The sequence below is a fragment of the Mandrillus leucophaeus genome, unplaced genomic scaffold, assembly GCF_000951045.1.
Source record: "Mandrillus leucophaeus isolate KB7577 unplaced genomic scaffold, Mleu.le_1.0 Scaffold563, whole genome shotgun sequence".
In the NCBI taxonomy this organism is placed as follows: domain Eukaryota; kingdom Metazoa; phylum Chordata; class Mammalia; order Primates; family Cercopithecidae; genus Mandrillus; species Mandrillus leucophaeus.
In genome coordinates this window covers 28,065-33,257 of record NW_012106064.1, presented here as the reverse complement: position 1 = coordinate 33,257, position 5,193 = coordinate 28,065, and positions in this window count along the sequence as shown.

Sequence of the window (5,193 nt, the reverse complement as noted above, 5' to 3'; positions counted from 1 at the left end):
AAAAAAAAAAAGACTGAATTAAAGTCAGGTCACATTGAATGCTTTCAGAGTTGCCTACTTGAGCACTGCTGCTCCTACTTCTTGAGTTGTATTCCTACCAAATACCCACCTTATTGAAAACCAGCAGAGCCTTGATAATTTTCTTTTATTTCAACCGTTTTGGGGGTTCAAGTGGTTTTTGGTTACATGGTTAAGTTCTTTTGTGGTGACATCTGAGATTTTAGTGCACCAGTCACCCAATAAGTGCACACTGTACCCAATATGTAGTCTTTATCCCTCAACACCCTCCCAACTTTGCCCCCCAAGTCCCCAAATTTTATTATGTTATTCTTATGCCTTTGTGTCCTCATAGCTTAGCTTCCACTTGTAAGTGAGAACATACAATATTTGGCTTTCCATTCCTAAGTTGCTTAGAATAATGGCCTCCAGCTCCATTCAAATTGCTGAAAAGACAGTTTGCTCCTTTTTATGGCTGAGTAGTATTCCAAGGTGTATACACACACACACACACACACACACACACACACACACACACATATATATATTATCTACTCGGTCCATGGACACTTAGATTGGTTTCATAGCTTTGCAGTTAAGAATTGTGCAGCTATAAACATGTGTGTGCATGTGTCTTTTTCATATAATGACTTCTTTTCGTTTGGATAGATATATAGTAGTGGGATTGCTGGATTGGTAGTTCTACTTTTAGTTCTTTAAGAAATCTCCATACTGTTTTCCATCAGTGGTGCTAATTTACATTCCCGCCAGCAGTGTAAAAGTGTTCCCTTTCGTTACATCCATGCCAACATCTATTGTTTTTTTTTGACTTTTTAATTATGAGCCATCATTATTAAAAGAGTTCATTCCAAGGTGTTTTTTATTTATTGTTTTGATTTGTGCCCTCGAGCATTAATGGCAGACAGATAAAGATTGCAAATCCTTAAAGAAGAAGACAAATGGATATTAAAACAGCAAAAAGAGAAAATGCTAAATTGTGAAGAAGGTTAAAAGACAAGAGAGGGGGCAGGCACGGTCGCTCATGCCTGTAATCCTAGCATTTTGGGAGGCCAAGGCGGGTGGATCACCTGAGATCAGGAGTTCAAGACCAGCCTGGCCAACATGGTGAAACTCTGTCTCTACTAGAAATACAAAAATTAGCGAGGTGTGCTGGTGGTCACCTATAATTCCAGTTACTCAGGAGGCTGAGGCAGGAGAATCACTTGAACCTGGGGAAGCAGAGGTTGTAGTGAGCTGAGATTGTTCCACTTTACTCCAGCCTGGGTGAAAGAGCGAAACTCTTTCTCAAAAAAACAAAAACCAGCAAACAGGCTGGGCGCGGTGGCTCACGCCTGTAATCCCAGCACTTTGGGAGGCCGAGACGGGCGGATCACGAGATCAGGAGATCGAGACCATCCTGGCTAACACGATGAAACCCCGTCTCTACTAAAAAATACAAAAAACTAGCTGGGCGAGGTGGCAGGTGCCTGTAGTCCCAGCTACTCCGGAGGCTGAGGCAGGAGAATGGCATGAACCCGGGTGGTGGAGCTTGCAGTGAGCCGAGATCGCGCCACCGCACTCCAGCCTGGGCAACAGAGTGAGACTCCGTCTCAAAAACAAAAAAACAAACAAAAAAAAAATAGCAAACAACAGCAACAACAACAACAACATGAGGGTGATATAAATGTAAACCAAAGAAGAAATAAAAGAGTAAACAAAAAAGATGGTGAAGTTTGGTGACAACAGGGACAGTTTATTTAATCATGTTTCCTTAGATTAAGATTTCCTTCATGTTTTTTACTGTTACATCATTAAAGTTCCAGTCAATGAGAATGACATTATCCTGACACTTCTTTTATTGTTATTTCTAATCTTCTACAAAAGTGAATGGATATCTGGACATTGCAAATTACTTAATTTATTTTCTATAATAATAATAGCTAACATTTATTTAGCACTACCTCTATGTTAGGCATCACGCTTTGTGCATTATATGAGTTCATTTGATCCTCACAACAATCTACAAGGATGTCCTATTATAATCTCATTTTACCATTGGGGAATCTGAGGCAGCCAAACATTGTGACCTATTCACTGGAAACTCATATTCCCATCACACCAAACACATACAGATATTGGTTTTATTGTAAACCTCAAATTTCAGAGAACACATTATTTTAGATTTTATTTGTCTTCTGGGCCAAACACTTCTTAAACTCAAGTTCAAGAAGAGAAAAGACTCCCTCAAGGGTCTGCAGTAGATAGACTGACGGAAAATAAATCCTGAAGCTTAATTTAAGTTTTCTGATCTGCAGTTCATTGCCCTCCTTCACTAAATTTTGGGGCAGGTCAGTAGAACCTTAATCAAACCCTTGATACATTTTAAATTCATGTTCAAATACATACAACCATTGCATATTTTCAGCTTTCAAATTTTCACATGAATCCTGGAAGTAATCTGCATGTTGAGTCAGATTCTTTTATACTACCTTAAAGTGAGCCATTGTTTCAGCACATAGGAAACTCATCTTAGGCCAAAATTTTTCCCATTTCTGACAGCACAAATCTATATTTTTAAGAATGACTTCCTCCATTCCAAGCAAAACCTATATTTTAATCTATTTGCATATGTAGGTCATGGCTAAAACCCAGTTTATAGTAGTATCATTAAATTATGTCTGCTTCTGTTAGCAGTAGTGAAGAATAATCATCTATTAGAAGAATTAAAACTATTTATCAACCTTAAAAATATTGAAATTTTATCAGAAAATCTCATATCTGTAGCATTATCCTGGCTGAGAAATATAAAGATGTTATGATGACTGTGAAAGACTAAAACATGCAATTAAAATTTTAAAAATAAAAATGTAAACACAATTGTTATTGATACATTTATTACTGGTTTTCAAGTATTTAGGTGGCACTGTTAATATTTCTTTATTTAGAAGTGGAACAAAATAACATTGTTAATAATGCATCTGCTCTATTTTGTATCTAGGAATTTAACATAAATGTAAAATATTTTTCCCCAGTCCATTGGTCTCGCATTATAAAAGTTTTCCAAAATTAAGTTTACTTTTTTAACATTTAAAAGCAGGCTAATGACAGCAGCTAGTAGGGGGAAAATTATATGTTTAAAAGGTGAATTTTTTTAGTTTCGTCTATAAATATTTATTTTTAGAATTGTCTTTCTATAATGTGCATGCTTTTCTTAAGAAATCTTGCCATTGGCCTTGACATTTATTAGATTTATTTGAATTGTATTACATTTTGTGTACTCCAATTTACTGAAGGAAGCATATCTCTTACAGTGCTTTTCATAAATGCATCAGTTATTCATAGGCTAAATCCTTAATTAGTGCCACTGTCCACATTATTCTCCGATATTAAAACAGTATGATAACTTTATCAAAATAGCAAAGAATTTAATTGAGGGTAAGATTTGTTTGTGGAATGCTAAATACAGTTAGAAGTCCTGAATTGTACCTGATAAGTAGTTGCAGTAGCATTGGCTAATTAACTACTGAAAGTGCATATGTAATGTTAACTGAGACTGTTCAAACTTTGGACACAGGCATTTTTCAATATTAAAATTATTAGACTTTATATATATTTATAAACATACAGATGAACATATATATAAAAGTTTTGCTTTGTGGGTTTTATTAGACTTTGCAGGCAGATACAAAAATACTTTCTCACTCCAAATGGAGAACTTCTAGTTTTAGACTTAATTACCTTTTCTTGGTGTGCCAAATAGGTATATTTGAAAAAAAGTAATAATAGTAAATTAGCTTTTAACTAAGAAATCAGAAGGATCTAGTGTCTATTAAAAGAAATGTAAATTACTTCTCCAGTTCACTGATCTGCCTTAAATCTAAAATGTAAACAAACTTCAGCTTGTAGCTCAGTTCAATTTAGCATTCATTTATTGACCACCTCTTATGAACCAGGTTCTTTGTTAGGCTCTGGAGACAAAAAGATAAATAAGACGTGATTCTTGTCCTTGAGGAGCATTCAGTTCATCAAAGAAAGACCGATCAATAATTGCATAATGTCAATACAGTGTGGTACTGCAATAGAAGTATATGCAAGTCTGTGCTCAGCCCAAATATACCATATGATTCTTTTTGAAGCTTTGCTAATATTCCATAGAGCAGGAGTTGGCAACCTTTTCTGTAAAGGGCCAGATAGTAAATATTTTCAACTTTTTTGGCCATACAATTTCTGTCACGAGTACTCACCTCTTTCATTGTGGTTCAAGAGTAGCCATGCGTGATAAATAAAAGAATTAGCATAGTGAATCCATACTAACCTACAGTGTATGGCAACCAAATAATTGGTGCCTGCTACTAGGACTGGACCTTTACCCTATTTACCCTTTCCATCACACATACTTTATTCTTTCTTCCCTACTCTCTGTTTTCATCTCATTCTTTTTTCTTTCCTATGCTGATTTGAAGCTGGAATCCATAGTCTTAATTAGTCATGTTTAAAGTACTAAAATCAGATTTCAGTCACTTACTTTATAAGAACTGTGCATCAATAATAATAGCTACCATTTAAAAACGTTTTTGTATGCAGAGCATGCTCAAGTATATTATAACTCACTTAATCCTTAAAACTACCATGAGAGGTAAATATTATTTTCATTTTACATGTATAGAAAGTTGACCCTAGAGAGGGCAAGTGGTTTGTTGAAGACTGCACAGCTGGCAGAAGACAAGAAGCAATATGTTAATTGTACTATATCACAGAAATGACCTTTAAAACCCTGCAGCATGCGCAGAAAACTCGAGTCTCATTCATGGGATCAATAGCTAGGGTGGCCAATTAACCTGTCCTGGTTTGTTTGGAAGTGAGGGGTTTCCAAGACAGGAGACTTTCAGTGCTAAAATGAGGAAGGTTCCAGGCCAACCAGGACAATTTGGTCACTATGTCAGTAGCCCCCCAGCTCCTTGATTCCAGTGTTTTTCACATTTGAATGTTCATAAGAATTACTTGCAGATCTTATGAGCAAAATCCTGATTCAGACTCTGATTCAGTAGGTCTATATGGAGCCTGAGAATCAGTCTTTCTGACAAACTCTTAGGTAATGCTAATGCTGCTCATCTGTTTACATTTTGAATAGCAAAGTATCCTTGCCCAATCTTGGGGCTCACTCCAGATCGCATGAATCAGAATCTACATTTTAAC